General features: G+C 47.6%; 1 protein-coding gene and 1 pseudogene across 1 annotated transcript in view; one reads left to right on the top strand and one right to left on the bottom strand.

Annotated features, from left to right (window-relative positions):
• Positions 1-5,793: 5,793 nt before the first annotated feature.
• The window catches only part of KCNS3 (potassium voltage-gated channel modifier subfamily S member 3), a 38,772-nt gene continuing 27,548 nt past the window's right edge, over positions 5,794-17,017 (top strand). The window contains exon 1 of the mRNA XM_042979804.1: positions 5,794-5,934. The gene's annotated coding sequence lies outside the window, so the exon portion shown is untranslated. The remainder of the gene's footprint in view (positions 5,935-17,017) is intronic.
• On the bottom strand, positions 14,609-14,916 carry LOC102957666 (annotated as a pseudogene).

Raw genomic sequence — 17,017 nt, 5'->3', positions numbered from 1 at the left:
CCATACTTGAGGACGGTGAGGGATTTAATCCTCTGTGACCAAGAGAAAAAAAAGGAAAAGGCAAGAAACATGAAGTCATTGCAGCTGCCCAACATCCATGGGTAGTTGCAGCTGCAATTAAAGAGGAAGAGGAGGATGCATTTGAGAGAGTGCTCTCCCAGCAGACAGCAGGGCACTGATTTTCCACCTTGCTCCTCCAGAAAGATCTTTTGGTTCCTTCTTGTCACCCTACCATTGCAGTAAAAAGTTGTGATATTTTTTCAAAAGAAATTTTAATACAAAATTCCTTCCGTCCCAGAGACTGAATAGACCATTTCCACCACCACCCCCTTGGAAAGAACTCAGTCATGTGCTCTCGCCTAGTGGCAAGTTCTCCCCCACAGGTTTGGACATGTAGACTTTATCCTGGGCATCCATCAAATGGGATGACCAGACCCTGGTTTGTCTGGACTAGTTAGGTTCCTGAAACCCTGGATTTTAAGGTTTTTAAAAGTGGGACAGTCCTAGGGAAACCAGGAAGAGTTCGTCACCTTATGATCCAGGTGACCACTGGGGATATTATTACTGAAGAAACAGAAAAGATCATGGGGTTGTGCCTAGCAGTCTCTACCATGCAGCAACTGTTCACTTTTCTAGTTGGAAATAAAGGCTAGACCCTAAGTTCCATTGCAGGAATGAAGGATTATTAAAATAGGTGTATAACACCCCAAAAGAAGGAAAAACCATGAGGTTGACTCATTTGGTCTTTGGTACCTCTGGGTTTGCTTTCTTGTACTCTCCTTGAAGTCTGAAGGCCTTAGTTCATCCATCTATCCATCCACCTATCCACCTATCTATCCATCATCCATCCATCCATCCATCCATCCATCCACCCATCCACCATTCATCCACCTTTTTATTCTTTTTTAAATTAAAAAAAATTAAGTTTATTTATTTTGAGAGAGACAGAGACAGTGTGAGTGGGGGAGGGGCAGAGAGAGAGGAAGAGAGAGAATCCCAAGCAGCTTCCATGTTGCCAGTGCAGAGCTCGACACGGGACTGGAACCCATGAAACTGTGAGATCATGACCTGAGCTGAAACCAAGAGTTGGATGTTTGACTGAGCCACCCAGGCACCCCTACCTTTTCATTCTTAAAGTAGGCACTGAGCATCTGTAATGCACCCAGCTCTCAAGATACTGAGGTAAATAATACCACATAGTGCCTGCCCTCAAGGAGCCCACAGTTTAATTGAGAAGACTCAATCTAAAAAGGTGACAATATTATAAGAATATGACTGTAACTAGAGGTTTGTACAAAGTATAATGGGACCCAGTAGAAGGAACAACTAAATATGATTTGTGGGTCAAGGAAAGCTTCAAAGAACTAGTGATAATGATACTGCAGGTTAAGTTGGCATTTGCCAGGCAGAGGAGGGGGCATTCTAGAAATAGGATTCAGGCAGGAACAAGGCTCAGAGAGCACACAAGGAGCACAGTGGAAAGATGGATCTAATGTGTCAGGATGGAATGTAAGAATGGACCATGCGTGCATCAGGGCAGGGGAGGACCGTGGGTATGAGTGAGACAGGAAGAAAAGTGTGAAGAGCTTGAAATGTGACTGAAAAGGTAGGTTGCAGCCAGATTATGAGCACATCCCTTGGAGTGTTTTTATAGACAGAGCCTTTACTATGCTAAAGTGTATTATGAATATGGACAAGTGGAACACAGTATGTGTTTGCCCAAAGTCTTTTGAGCATGACACAGGTGTTCTATGGAACTCATCTTGGGAAATGCTCAAGGGTCCTCAGAGGAAACCTCCAATTCCCTGAGAAGAGCATTCCTTTGCGCCTGAAGACTTAAGCCATATTCTGTTACAGAGATTTTTTCTTTAATAATTTATAAATTTTGTCCTTTTATCTATAGAATTGCAAGGCTTTTAGAACTGGCAAACACCTTGGGGGTCATCTTGTTCAAACCCAAACAGAGAACCTGAGAGGAGATATCGCTGAGCTGATCAGAGGCAGAGAAAGATTAGAATTCAAGCTTTGGTCTTGAACACCACAAATATTTAAGGTACTTTCAATCTAAAAATAATATAGCAGGACATTTAAAGTAAGCTTACAAATAATTTGTGAAAGAAGAGAAATCATCGTAGCAATTATCTGAAATAAAAGCATTCTAGCTAATTAACTAGATCCAGTCTTTTTTTTTTTCTTATCTTTTTTAAGTTTATTTCTTTTGAGAGAGACAGAGACAGTGCAAGTGGGGGGTGGGCAGAGAGAGGGACAGAAGAATCTCAAGCAGGCTCTGCACTGCCAGCACAGAGCCCGATGCAGGGCTCCAACTCACAAAACCATGATCATGACTTGAGCCAAAACCAAGAGTTGGATGATCAACCTACTGAGCCACCCAGGTGCCCCAACTACATTTAGTCTTGACCTGCCTGGCATCCAAGCAGAGGTTGATGTGATGGTTTATATGTTTTCTCTTTACCTGATGGAAGAAATAAAGCATATCACTTCCCATCAGAAGTACATGGAGCTGAGCAGTCCTATGACGGAGCCTTCAGTAATTCACTGCACAAATATGCAGACCCTATGAAAGGTCCTAGAAATTCAGCCTTCAAGGAGCTCATTGCCTGGTTGAAGATAAACAATGAAAATTCAATATGGTGGGTGCTACCTAAGCAAGAAGCTAAAGGCACTGAGGGAGCATGGAGAGGAGGTACACAACCCAGGGTGGGTGGGGGTGGGGGGAGGTGGGTGCTTTCCAGAGGGTAGTGATTAGAAACTGAATGGTCTCCTAAGAGAAAGTGAGTTGCTTGAGCAAAGAAGGCTGCAGGTTGGGAAGGATATTCCAAGCAGAGGGAGACCACTGTGAGTGCAGGGCGACATGAAAAACACTGGCGCTTTGGGGGAATTGTGTTTCACATCCTGAGATGGGCTGGAGTGACACTCAGGCTGCTGTCTAAAGGGAAGCCAATAAGCGGAACCAATGGAATCAATGTTAGCCACTATTACAAATGCTTCCTCATTCACCAGCCTCTTGCCAGAGGTGAGAACACCTTCATTTTCACACGTAGACCTTTTTCAATTTAAAAAGCAAATCAGTACTTCCCTTACTTCCAGCGGTGACATTCAGCTGGGTTTCTGTCATTTGGATTTTAGAGACAACGAAGGGTCAGGAAAAGGTTTGGGAGGGAAGAGGAGAGGGAGAACATGGACAGTGGGTAAGTGGATAAGAGAGAAAGACCTTAAAAAGGAGTGTCCAGAGCAGGAAAGAATATGGAAACCTAGAAGACAAACTGCATTGGGCCCACATTTGCTTGAGACGTCTTCACTGACTCTGGGAGTCTCTTTGGAAACTATGGAGGAGTGAGTACTATTGTCAGCTGATGATGAACCCCTTATAGGTTAATGCATGGCTTGTCCAGATGCTTTTCTATGTCCATGGCTAATGAAAAGGGGATGGGGTCATATCATGTGGCATAAAGACATTTAGATGGTGTAGGAAGGAGATGGGTGTGTGGGAGGAAAGAGGCAGTCAAGTGGATCAGAGCAGGCACTGTGGCAACAGAGACTGAGGTCAGAGGAAGAAGCCCTAGTAGGAGGGGGCGGTGATGGAGAGCATGGTTTTGTGTGTGTGTGTGTGTGTGTGTATGAATGCATTTGTCACTTTGCCTGGCCCAACCTTGGTAAACTGTCAGGGGTGAACATTTTGGGAATAGACATGTAATTTATGGTCCATACAATGCTTTCCTGTTTATTATTCTATTTGCTTCACATGATCATCTGTAAGGGAGGAAGTTTTCTTATAGAAGAAGAAACACCATGTTCACTAAGTGACTTGCTTATGGGGCTCCCCCTAGGGTACTGCATGATGAGAACCCCAGTCTGTCTCTTAAATCTGTGCCCCTTCTACACCCCACCCCCATATGGCCATAGTGGAGGCCTGTCCTTTCTGTCTCCAGATTTCACAGATGCCATGTGGGGGTGCTTTCTGACCTCCACCATGGGTGCCTTCCCTCCAGTTCACAGGTGCCATCCAGACCCATGAGAAAGACCTTGCTCCCTGACTCTTCTGCACTGCAGATGCCTTCTGCAGTGCTTGGAAGATTCTGAACATATTTCATTCTCAAGTAAACAATGTTGGACTTTTTGGATAACTTAGTGATTTAAAATGACTAAATAGCTAACTGCTGGGAGAGATTCGGAAGCATTCTTCTTAGGTGCTGATAAAATATAAATGTATTTTTAGAATAATCTTAGATCTTACCCTAAACATCATGATTGCATATGCAAATTACCTTCTTCAGAGGCTTGCAAACAGCAGTGTAGACAAATGCTTTGGATCCTCTTCCACAACCGGGGACAGGCTTGGGGGAGCCAAAGAACAATGGGATTAGGGACAGAGGGCCCCCAATACCTGTTCTCCAGTCACTTGCATCCCCACCTTGCCTTCCATGAGCCAAATGAAAATGCTGGTGTCTGAGGAAAGACTGTGTTGTGCTTTCTCTTCTCTGCCATTCCTTCTTGCTACTATCCTTATCCCTGTAAGGAGCAGATTTCACCCCCTTTTAGCCTACCAGATACTGTAAACATTGCTCCTTTTGATTCCTATTGTGGGTTTTGATCAAACAAAAACAATGTGAAAATCCAAAGACATCAGCCGGTACTTGGACGAGGTCAAAGAAGGTGTCTTTCACCTTTTCCGTACATCCCCTTGCCCCTGTCCTCTCCCATGTGCCTGGTTCAGGGCCTGGAACTTCACTCTGTGTGGTCTTGCTAGGTGCTAGTCAGAGGCCAGTGGTCAGCAGGTGCTGGGTTGGGGGCGGCTGCTCCACTGCGTGATGTGGGGCGGGAACCCAGGAACACTGGGAGCCTACAGCTTGGAGCAGCTGGCTCTGAGGAATTATTGCAAGTCTGCACAACTTAAAAATCTGCAGTTTGGGGGCGGGCGGGGGAGCGCGGGGGTGGGTCCCCGAGCGTCCCATTTCTCCTCCGGGCGGTTCACTGAGTTCTTGCTCACTGCAGAGGGGCCCGCGACGCCTTCTGGACCGCGCGCCGCCCTCGCTGAGGCCCGGGTTTGTTCCTCAACCTCGGCCGAAGGCATCTCCCTCTGACCCCTCTTCCATCCTTCGGGAAGGAGACTCGACTCGTCCTCCTTTCGCTCAGTGCATGTGACTTGGTAGGTAAGTCGAGGAACGGAGCGTGTGAAACAGTCTTGTTCTGCACCGTGCACGAGTCTTCGGGCAGCGGGGCGGCTGGTAAACAGGCAGGACCGGGGCCGTTTTTTTCTTCGCACTTTGTTTTAAAACAAGTGGGGGCCTCGGCACTTCCTAAGAGAATCCCGGCCAATGTACAGAGTGTCGCTTGGGTCGCGACTTCTGGAGAGGCAGTTGCCGGAGGCGCCGGGGCCGCGGAATGAGGTGGTCGGTCTCCCGCTGGGTCGCGGCTCCAGCCCGGAGGGCGCGCAGGTAGGAGGCACTGGGCGCGCTCCTGCTCCCACCCGGACAGGGCACGCGGCTCCGGGGGTGACTCTGCACTCGGGCCTGGGCGGGGGCGCGCGCTCCGCAAGGCCGCCTGTCTTTCCGTGCATCCGCGGGTCGCACGGCCTGAGTCCCGCAACCTGCAATAGCCGGCGTCTGAGCGCCGGGCCCTCCGCCTGGGGAGCGCGGGCGGAGGGCCCGAAGCCAGGCGGCTGCCGAAGCCCGACCAATGGGGCGGCGGCCGAGCGGCCGGCCCCGCCCCGTCCCGCCCCGCCCCGCCCTATTCGCGGCTCCCAGGCGCCTAGCTCCCGCCGGGCGGGACGGACCGACGGACTCAGGCGGGCCACCCCGCTCTCCTCGCCGCCGCCGCGGCGGGCGCGGGGCCGCGCGGCGAGGCCTGATTCCTGCAGCGCGGGCAGGCGGCGTCGCAAAGCGGAGCGAGCTCGAGGCGCCGGGACTCCTGCAGGTACCTGCTCCTGTCCCCTCCTCCGCGCGCACTCCGGCGACTTCCCCGTGCGACCCCGCAACTTTCCCCACCTTTTGCTGCCCCAGCAGCCCCGCGGGCCAAGTCACGGGGGCAAGAGCGCGCAGGTCTAGGCCCGCAGGGACTTTGCATTCTGCTGGGCGCCTGTCTCGCGGCGCCCCTCATCCTCCGGTCCTCGGAGCCCGCCGTCGCTGGTAGTCCTAAAGATCCGCCTGTTGCTCGAGCTGCGGGTGGCGAGACTGGCTGGGCCCCTCTGAAGGCCTCGGGAGGGTATCTAGGATCCTCTTTGGGACGTGGGGTGGGTAGCTGCGGGGTAGAGGACGGACCGGAGGCGGGAGAGTCGGGGAGCGGAGGGGGGCGGGGGGGAAGGCGGCACTTTGCGTAGGGCATCCCTGGGGCGTTTCCTTAGCCGGGAAGCCTTTCCTTCTCTTCCTCGAGAGGAGGCGCTTTCCTGGCGAATGTAAGTGCTTCCCCGGCCGCCTGCTCCGCCTTCTTTCCTGGCAGTCCTCCCCTCCCCTTTGCCCTACAGCGGTGCAAGGCGCCCCGCGACAGTTGCAGGGAAGAGCGCACCCAGGGCCCTTGTCCTGGTGCGGCGCTGCGCCCACGGACTGCCGGGGCGCTCGGGGTGGGAGACGCTTGGGGCTTGCAGGGCCCATGTAGACTCGCCCGCCGACTCCTCGGTTTTGCAACGGTGGTGGGGGGTCGGGAACTTCCCTTTCCCGCGCTCCTCGGGGTAGCTGCCGGACCTCTACACGTGAATGGGCTGGTGAGCAAGCCAGACCTTCCGGCAGGAGCCGCGGCAAGCCGGGCTGGGAGCCTTTCGCATTGCAGGGCTCGGTCTCCCCGCCCGTCCCCCCCTCCCCCTGCCTTCCCCGCTCTGTCTCTCCCCATGTCTTTTGGGAAAGGAGCACCTTTTGCGTCCTTGCTGTCACACACATTTCCACAAGGGAGACCGAGCCGGTAGTCTAACTCCGGCAGCCCGTGGCAGGGGTGGAGGACAGCGAAGAACCGCCTCCACCCACCTGAATAACCCGGGGGCTCTGGTTTGAGGCCAGAGCGTGAGCGGGTGGAGCGGGGTTGTGCCTAGTCTTCATAGAGAGCGGACTTGAAGTTCGTCCCGCTCCTGGATTTTGTATTTCATCTTACCCTTTGAAGAGTGGGGCAGGTGAGGAAAACCAGATCGGAAACCTTCCCCTCCCCTTTTCATGTATTTGCTTAAGTGATTTGCATAACTATTTGCATAGAACCGTGTGTGTTTCCCCCCTTTTTAGACTACTTGCAAATACCTTGCGCAGGTGAAGAGGAAGCAAGCATTTTCCTGAGCACCTGCCCCTTTGCTAAAGGGAGATGCCCTGGTGCTTCTCTTCCCCACATAGTTCAGGCTGAAAGAGGGCGGAGTTGATTTTGTGGTTGAATTTGGTGTAATATGTCGGTTTCCCTCCTTCCCTGGGTGGTAAATTCCGCGGGGGCATGGATTCATCACTTTGCCTTTACAACCAGCTCCCCCTGGGCTAGGCCCTGGGCTCTGCTCTGGGGGATGCGCAGCACGACATGAATCTCTGCTCTCAGTCTAGTTCTGTTCTTCCTTTTCTTTTTTCCACCAGATTCCTTCCTTCTCTTGATCTGATACTAAATTTGTGTTTTTCACAACCAGGGATTGTCAATATTGGGGTAGGGAGGAGAAGGTGGTCCTGAAGTGCTTAAGAACTCTGAATCCAAAGCAGGTGGTGAATATTCTAAGGAGATTTGTGGGATCTGTTTTAATTCCGGCTTGTGTCTGAGCCATTTTTACCTGGAAAACCAGCCTGAATAAGCCCATTCATCAGTGCGGCAAAGCCAAGCTTTTGCTGGTCAAGTGTATAAAAATAATTAGGGTAGGGGGTGGAGGCAGTCTTCGCTCTGTTTAGAATATTAAAATATTAAAAATCCAATACTCTGACGCTTGGGTTTGCCAGCAAAGCACCAGCTAAGTATTTTTCCTTCTTCCTTATTGTTTTTTTAAAGAAAGATGGGGAAGAATGGGGACTCCAGACACCTCCTCTATCTTAAGTGAATTTCGCCCTTTGCTGTAATTCTTCCAGGACTCTGCGTCCCTCTCTTCTACCCGAGATCTCAATCTGCCCTGTGTCTGGCATTTGGGGTTGGAATGTGTGCAGCTTTGAGAGAGCAGGCACCACAGGGTTTCCTCCTCCTTTTTTTTTTTTTTTTCTTTAATAGAGAACATTTATTGACTGCATACCATATGCCAGCTACTCTTCTCGGCACTTTTCCAGGCATTATCTCATTTAATCTTCAGAACAACCCCATTAGGGAGTGAGGCTTTCCTTCTTCATCACAGTGTTTCTGGGGAGCCAGCACTAGGTGGGAGCCCTCTAGGTATATTCTGAGTCCCATGGAAGATCAAAAGAGGAGGCTGGGCTTGGGGGTCCCACTAGCAGGCAGGGGCAGCTATCCAGGGTAGTTCCAGGCAGAGGGGAAGGTGGGTGTCTTTACTGCCCTTGCTTCTCAGGTTTCTGGAAGGTGGATTCTCCAGAGTGCCACTTGGGTGAAATACCCACAAGGATGTGCGGTCCAGCCCTGGTTTCAATCTCTTTATGGCTCCTGGACTTAAGTCACTTATCATCTCTTGACTCTCAGTCTTTTTAGCTACAAGGATCTAGATGTCTAATATTTGTTATTACCCTCTACTAGGCACTGTGCTAAAAGCTCTCTATGTATTGACTCATTTCATCCAGATGGCGACCTTTGGAGGTGGGGGTCTATTATTACCTATTTTAGTTTTTAAATATTTATTTATTTTTATTGCAGTATAGTTGATATACAATATTATATTAATTTCAGATATACAACATAGTGATTTCACAATGCCATACATCACACAATGCTCACCACGATAAGTGTAGCAATTATTACCCCATTTTAGATGAGAAAAAAAAAGAGAGAAATGAAATGACTTGTGTAAAATCACACAAGTAGGACTATGTGAAGCCGAGATTTTATCCCTGGCAGTCTGGGTGCAGAGCGACTGTGAAATTCTGCACTCCTCGTTCATCCCTGCAGCCCCAACACTGTGCCCTACGCCAACCAGATGTGACTCGCTGTTACCGAGTGACTTTTTGGCCTCTGTCTCATCCTTAGAAGGAACCTTGAAAACTGCATTAGAGAAATGTTCTTCTGGCTTTTGCCAAAAAAGTCTTCTTTCCAATGTAATTGGGAAAAAGGAAGACAGATCATAAAGATCATGGGCTAGGTAAACATTATGGCTATTTCCAGAAAAAGTGCTTCTTATCCATGAGAAATCCAGAAAAATCGTAGAACACTTTGTCCTCTGAGTCAAATCCGTCAAGAAAGCCAATAAGTAACCAACCTATGAGAATCTATTGTGTGGGTGCCGTGTGCCCAGTACTGCAGATACCAAGGGCAGGCAGAATAAAAGATGTGTGTTCTCTGAGCCTGAACACACAGTGGACCTGGAGACTCAAGATTAACAAGCACGAGACAGGTCAATACAAGATGCTAAATATTTGCCTGATAAAAGTCACAAACTGTCACATTTGTATAGCCTACTATAGTTTGCAGAAACTTTCGCAGGGTTATCTCATTTAAGTTCTAGTAACAGAGTGTGATAAGCAATGGACAGGTGGTGGTTTGGAAGCCCACGTTGCAGATGAAGAAAACAAGGCAAAGTGAGCCACTTGGAATTGGTCATAGCAAGGGGTCTTCTGACTCCAAAGACATCATCCGTCTGCCTCTCCAGTAAGGTCGTGGATGTGGAGGGTCCTTGGAGGTGGCTGATTGTGAATTTCATCCTGAAACTGGCTTTTGGGCACTGCTCTTGGCAGTCAGGAGGCACAGGGAAGGAGGAGAAAATATTTATTGCTGTTGTTTTATTTTTGCATTCAGGAGCCTGGTATGGGAAACGTGGAGAGAAATCCCAATTACGAATTCAATAACAATGTTGAGAATGTGCAATCAAATGTAGAATCTGACTTAGAAGAATTTCCGTCCCTGCCTTCCTTTATCATTTTTCTTTGTCTTATCATTTCTTTGTGGGCAAGGGGGTCTTGCTCTCCTTGCAATCCTGCAGAGCCTTGCACCATGGTTTGCTTGGAGTAGGTACCCTTTAAAATTATCTTTAATTGCACACATGTTGAATGATAAGGGGCTAACATCTGCTTTTAGCTAATAATGTTACAGATTAGCAGTTAATGTTGATAGCAGCTGGCTTCAGTGTGCTTGAGGAGGTCCCTGGTGAATGAAAGCCTCTTGCTCATCATCCTGAGCAGATCATCTGGGCTCAGCTGACCTTCTAGCAGATGTTTATCAATGTTGACTTAACAATGAACTTATGTAATCATATGTATCCTCTTTACATATAAAAATATGTATAAGCATTCATTCCACAAGGATTGGAGTACTTACCCAGTGTTATGCACTGTTAGGTGCTAGTATGCTGTGGTAAAAAAAAAAACAGACATGTAGGGGTGGGAGGTGGATGGGGAGACAGATATTAAACAAAGAAATACAGACATTTAGGGGCGCCTAGGTGGCTCAGTCGGTTAAGCGTCCGGCTTCAGCTCAGGTCATGATCTCGCGGTCTGTGGGTTCGAGCCCCGTGTCGGGCTCTGTGCAGACAGCTCAGAGCCTGGAGTCTGCTTCGGATTCTGTGTCTCCCTCTCTCTTTGCCTCTCCTGCTCATGCTCTCACTCTCTTTCTCTCTCAAAAAAAATAAGATGAAAACATTTTAAAAAAGGAAACAAACATTTAAGGATTGGCAGGTGCTCTAAACAACTTCCTAGGAGAGAGGAATAAGGATGGGGAAGGCACTAGTTAAGATGTGGGAGCTGGGAAGACCTTTCTGAGGAAGAGACTTTTCATTCGGAGGGATGGACAGGAGTTGATCAAATGAGAAGTTTATCAAATGAGAATTCCAGGCTGTGGAGGGATGTGAAGCTTTGAAGGCAAGGATGCACACTGATTCTTGGAGGAACTTCTGGAGAGCTGGGTTGGGTGGCTGGGTTGAGGCTGGAGAGGAGGACAAGGGCAGATCACGCCGCACCCTTTATGCCAGATTGGGGACCTGAGAGTTTATCCAGGGTCTGTAGGAAGGAGCTCGCGGATTTGTAGGAGGAGAGTATCAGGAGCCAATTCATATTTCTGCAAGATCACCTGTGAAGAACAGATCGGAGAGGCTCAGGCGTGGCAGTTGGGAGCCTCCTTGACTGGAGTGTCAGAGAGTTAGGACCTAAAGCCATCTCGGACCGAGTGAAAAAGAGTGCGAGGGGAGGAAGTGGAGGCCACATCTGTGCAGGTTGGTTGTGAAAGGGACTGGAGAGACTGAGCAGGTGCCGGATGAGGTGTGAGGCTATGCCCGTCTGTGTGGAAGCCACCCTGGCCGAGGTTAGGGAACTGCACCCACGTCCTCAGTGAACCAACACGTCCACGTCTCTGTGCTTGGACTTATATGGCACTTGCACTTCTAGAAGATTAGAAATGTGAATCCTATTCTTCCTTTGTCACTAACTGCTGGGGAAATTTGAGCTTATCTCTTGTCCTTCTCTGTTTGTTTTTGTTCTTGTTCTCCTCACAGCCTGGTGATTTTATGATTTAAAAAAAAATAGGCGATCTGTCTATGGATACGTTTCTTCAGTCATATCATTCGGATGTGTTAATTTGGATCGTTTTCATAAATTGAATTAGGAGAACTATGAGTGGGTATGTGGAACATTTGTGGTGAGATTCGAAGCATTTGCTCTTTGATGATTACCAACTGCCTTCAATGGTGAGACACCAGTGATAGGCCTGGTGGTGTGGAGATGCCGAGCCCCACCGAGATATGTGGGAGTGAGGCCTGGTGGAGAGCCCCGGGTATGGCTAAGCCAACTTTCTGTGTCTCGGTGGAATCCCTCACCACCTGCTCTTCATCACGTGAGACTCTTCCTCCTTACCCGTGGGTATCTTATGAAAAGATTCAGGAGAGATACCTGGGGACCCAGGTTTAGCAGAATATGCTGGACTAAAGATCAAGAATGAACATCACAGGTAGCCTGATGGGGCCTTGAAAAAGTGATCAATTTGTAGCTGTGTGGAATGAGAATATAGATAGGACCATAGAACTGAAAGTTACCCCCAGATCAGTTAAGACATTTGCTGCTTCCTGATGACTTCTTTCAGGAATGCTGACTTCTCTCCTGGGAAGTAATTATTGTGGTGAGATAAAAGAATGCCAGCAGACTAAAATTTGGGGTTTGAACATACCCTGTTTTTTGTTTTGTTTTGTTTTTTGGTTTTTTTAAGAGAGAGAACATGAGCGGGGGAGGGGCAGGGAGAGAGGGGGGCAGAGGATCCCAAGAGGGCTCTGTGCTGACAGGTCGACAGCAGCAAGCCCATCTCGGGGCTTGAACTCGCTGACCATGAGATCACGACCTGAGCCGAAGTCACATGCTCAACCGATTGACACCCAGGCGCCCCAAACATGCCCACATTGTGTAACTTTCATTCTGCTGTGGACGGGTCTGGCTTTCTTAAGCCCTGACTGATGTGCCAAGGTGACCCTAAAAGCATTTCCTGGGATTTACTTAAGGTAAACAATTTAATTGGCCAGAGGAATGGGAGAACTTGGTACCTACAGACTGTGGTTGGAAGGTCTGGACTGAGAGGAGGCGCCTGGGTTCTGGCAAAAGGTTATATCAGTATGCTTGTCTTTGAGGTCAATAAATATACCTTCTGTGCCGTGTTTTTCTTGTGGGTTTTTAAAATTCCCAGTATTCTAAGTGTGGTACCCTCATGAGGCTGCTGACTTCAAACCTCTTCCTACCCTCCTCCTCTTGGTGATTAGACAATGCCTGGTCATGATTTAGCCCTGGGGCTATTTCAGGGTTGACTCTTCTCCTCCTCCAGGCTAAATGTGTAAATGCAAAGTATCTTTGTGTGGCAGTGTCCTATCTACCTAATCTTTATTTATCTATCTATCTATCTATCTATCTAATCTATCGATCATCTACCAATCATCTCTGTCAAAGAGTGAAAGGGTCTCCATAAGCCCATCTTTTCTCACCATCTCCTTAGATCACAAATCTACAGGATAGGCTCTCTGGATATGCAAAAATAGGAACCTCATGGAAGTTCATATGATGCCTGAGAACTTCACCTTTTATGCAGTTTCCCCAGACTTCCTGATCTGATTAAAAAGCACATGTCAGTGTCGTGCATCTTTGTGGTGAGGGGCACTGAGTTTTCTTCTCCCGGTGCCCCCCAGACTTAAAATGTGGACGCTCTAGTGAATCTTGCCTTCTCGTCCAGTGTCCTTTACGTGGGGCTTAGAAGCCGAGAGTACAGGATGAAGTTGTGCCATGTGGTCCTAAACGAATGGGTTTGCTTTTAGCTGCTTTTGGCCAGTCGCTGCTGTCAGCCAGACACATCATTTAAAATCGCACAAGCCAGCCCTGTTTTACAGCCCTTCCCTCATACGGTAGGGTTCGCCACTCAGAGATAAATCCTACGTAAGCATTTATTAGACACCGGGGTTAGGTTTCAGAATGCCCATAGATGCAGAGGCAAGTTGTAAAGGGTGGGAAGCTAGAAGGTTCGTACTGGAACTCCAGGATTGGGAGGTGTAGAAGAGAGGTGGCCGTTCTCTCCCCTGGCAGCAGGGTCCTGCTCCACACACCGTGCACTCAGACACGTGCCCCACAGGTGTGCTCACTGGTGTGAGCAGCTCAGCTGATGGCACAGAAGTAGACAAACCATAGACAAGTAGTAACTGGGTATAGAGTTTCAGTTTGACAAGATGCAAAGAGTTCGGGAGATAGAAGGTACTGATGGTTGCATGTTAGGAATGAAAAAAAGATTTTTTTTAATGTTTATTTATTTTTGAGAAGGAGAGAGAGACAGAGCGTGAGGAGGGGAGGGGCAGAGAGAGAGGGAGACCCAGGATCCGAAGCAGTTTCAGGCTCTGAGCTGTCAGCTCAGAGCCCGACGCGGGGCTCGAACTCACAAACCGCGAGATCATGACCTGAGCCGAAGTCGGATGCTTAAACGACTGAGCCACCCAGGCGCCCCAGGAATACTTTTAATACCACTGAACTGTACCCTTAAAAATGGTTACTATGGTAAATTATATGTGCTGTGTATTTTTTCACAATAAAAAAAAATTTGATGAAAAAAAAAGAAATTGAGATTCCAATCCTATGAAAAATAGCATTCTCAGATGTTTTGGTCTCAGATTCTTTACATGCTTAAAAATTATTGAACCCCCCCCCCCCAAAGCTCCTGTTAGTGTGAATTATAACTATCAGTATTTTTTGGATACCATTAGTTTATTATAAAAGAGAGACATAGAAATTATACTACATGATGAAAGATTTCACAACTTCAGTTATGAATGGGCAGCTTTACATGTACCATTTTTTTTTAAGTTAATTTATTTGGAGAGAGACAGAGACAGAGAGAGAGAGAGAGAGAGAGAGTGAGCACAAGTGGGGAGAGGGGCAGAGAGAGACAGAGAGAGAGAATCCCAAGCCAGGCTTTGTACCGTCAGTGCAGAGCCCGATGCGGGGCTCCAACTCATGAACCGTGAGCTCATGACCTAAGCTGAAGTCAGATGTTTAACCGAATGAGCCACCCAGGTGCTCCGATACCGTTTCAATAATGTGTTTTAGTTTACATACTTTCCAAGAATGTCACCATCTCTAAATAAAAAGTCCTTGTCTTCTAGAACTAGTTTGGTGCCTCCATATTCTGGGACGAGACCTTGATGTCCAACTTCCACACTAACTGGGTGAACCTCTCCAGACTTTCCTTTAGAGCCCCATCCAACGGCTTCTGCTGTTGCTTGCAATACTTTTTCCTTGAGATTTTTCTGGAAGCATCATGCCTCCTTTGGTTACAGTTTCATACACACTCCTTTCAACTAAAATTTGGTCAAAGAAGTAAAGAAACTTTTCTAAATGCCTGCCCTGCCATCACTCCGGCTGCTGCAGTGTGTACTCTCATTTATCAATATATATGTTAGAAATTAAAATAGTTATATTTTAGGAGCACCTGGCTGGCTTGGTCGGTGGAGCATGCGACCCTTGATCTCAAGGTTTTGAGCTCGAATCCCCTGTTGGGTGTAGAGATTACTTAAAAAATAAAATCTTGGCTGGGGCACCTGGGTGGCTCAGTCGGCTGAGCATCTGACTTAGGCTCAGGTCATGATCTCACAGCTTGTGAGTTCGAGCCCCGCGTCGGGCTCTGTGCTGGCAGTTCAGAGCCTGGAGCCTGCTTCAGATTCTGTGTCTCCCTCTCTCTCTGCTCCTAACCCACTCGCATTCTGTCTCTGTCTCTCTCAAAAATAAATAGACAAGGGGCGCCTGGGTGGCCCAGTCGGGTAAGCGGCCGACTTCGGCTCGGGTCATGATCTTGCGGTCCGTGAGTTCGAGCCCCGCGTCGGGCTCTGTGCTGACAGCTCAGAGCCTGGAGCCTGTTTCGGATTTTGTGTTTCCCTCTCTCTGACCCTCCCCCGTTCATGCTCTGTCTCTCTCTGTCTCAAAAATAAATAAAAAGTTAAAAAAAAATTAAAAAAAAATAGACAATAAAAAAAACTTAAAAAACAAAAATCTTGGGGCGCCTGGGTGGCTCAGTCGGTTGAGTGTCCAACTTTGGCTCAGGTCATGATCTCGCAGTTTGTGAGTTCGAGCCCCGCGTCGGGCTCTGTGCTGACATCTCAGAGCCTGGAGCCTGCTTTGGATTCTGTGTCTCCCTCTCTCTCTGCCCCTCCCCTGCTTGTGCTCTGTCTCTCTCTGTTTCACAAAAAATAAAATAAAAATTTAAAATAAAATAAAATATTAAAGAGGTTAAAATTTAAAGTATTAATTATTAATTCATTTAAAATAATAATAGTAATCTCATTACATGTTAATATAAATGACATATCTTTATGAAAAATTGTTTTTTTTTTTCAAAACAAAAACAGTACAAGAGTAGCATTATTTTATACTTTTACAAATGTATTTATTGTCTGGTTTAATGGAAGGCAGGGGGATTCTTAGCCTTGCTTCTCTGTGTAGTCTGTGATCTCACACATCGTATACTCCCTGGAAAACTCCTCGGCCACTTATGAGAGAATGAGAGTAAACAGGAAAATAACATCTTCGTTTATTATGAAAATGAGTTTTTTATCTCATGGACCCTTTAAAGGGTCTTAGGAACCCCAGGGGTCCCCTGACCACACTTTGAGAACTACTGCTATAGAATAAATCTGCAGCCAAGTTAATTTTTTGTTATGTTCTTTGTTTTAGCTTCTTTTCATCAAATGTTATAGGAACTTGAACTTTAGCAATTCAATGTGTTGCTTATCTGTGATTTCAAATAAAAGAACTAGGTGGCTCCTTAGCTGGGGGGGGGGGGGACGACACATGATTTTTCTCTTGTTTATGTAACAAACAAGCAACAAAAAAACCTCTGTTTGCACCATTCTGTTGTTAACTTTTTCAGAAGCTACAAAATTGATCTAGCGTGTACCTGTTTGGAATTCCCCTTGCTAAACTAACTTGAGTAGGAAACTCAAGACATGGAAAATTTTGAGCGTGAAAATCAGCTAAAGCAATCCAGTGTTTCCTTCAGGGGATACAAAGTTTGCTTTTTTTCACGTGTTCGTTCCTATTTTCTGTGGAGTGAAGACATTCTTTCAGCTTCTCTGGGGAAAGTCTGCACCTGTCCCAGGGTGGTGCCCAGAGCTCTCTCCTGGCGCATGGTCCTGAGCTGTGCTCTCACATGGATACCGTGCTCTTCAGAGAATCTCCTTTTCCTCCCTCCAGCTCTGCCCCACCTCTTTCTTCCTTGTCTTGAGAATTTGGAAACTCAAGGAGGAGATTGCGTTTAGGAAACAAACTGGAAAAAAGAGAGGTGAGAGATCTAATTTTAACAAGTCCAACTGAAAGCTTTTTGGCTTGCATTGTGTGGGGAATCTCATTATTTCTATTTTTTTTTCATGTTGATGAAGTATGGAATTAGTCACAGCAGACAGTCCTGGGGAAAGCTTTAAAAAATCCTCCCAGGATAGCTTCTAGGAGCTGGATGTGGA

This window comes from Panthera tigris, chromosome A3 (assembly GCF_018350195.1).
Source record: "Panthera tigris isolate Pti1 chromosome A3, P.tigris_Pti1_mat1.1, whole genome shotgun sequence".
Taxonomy (NCBI): Eukaryota; Metazoa; Chordata; class Mammalia; order Carnivora; family Felidae; genus Panthera; species Panthera tigris.
This window is presented reverse-complemented; position numbering and strand designations above follow the sequence as displayed.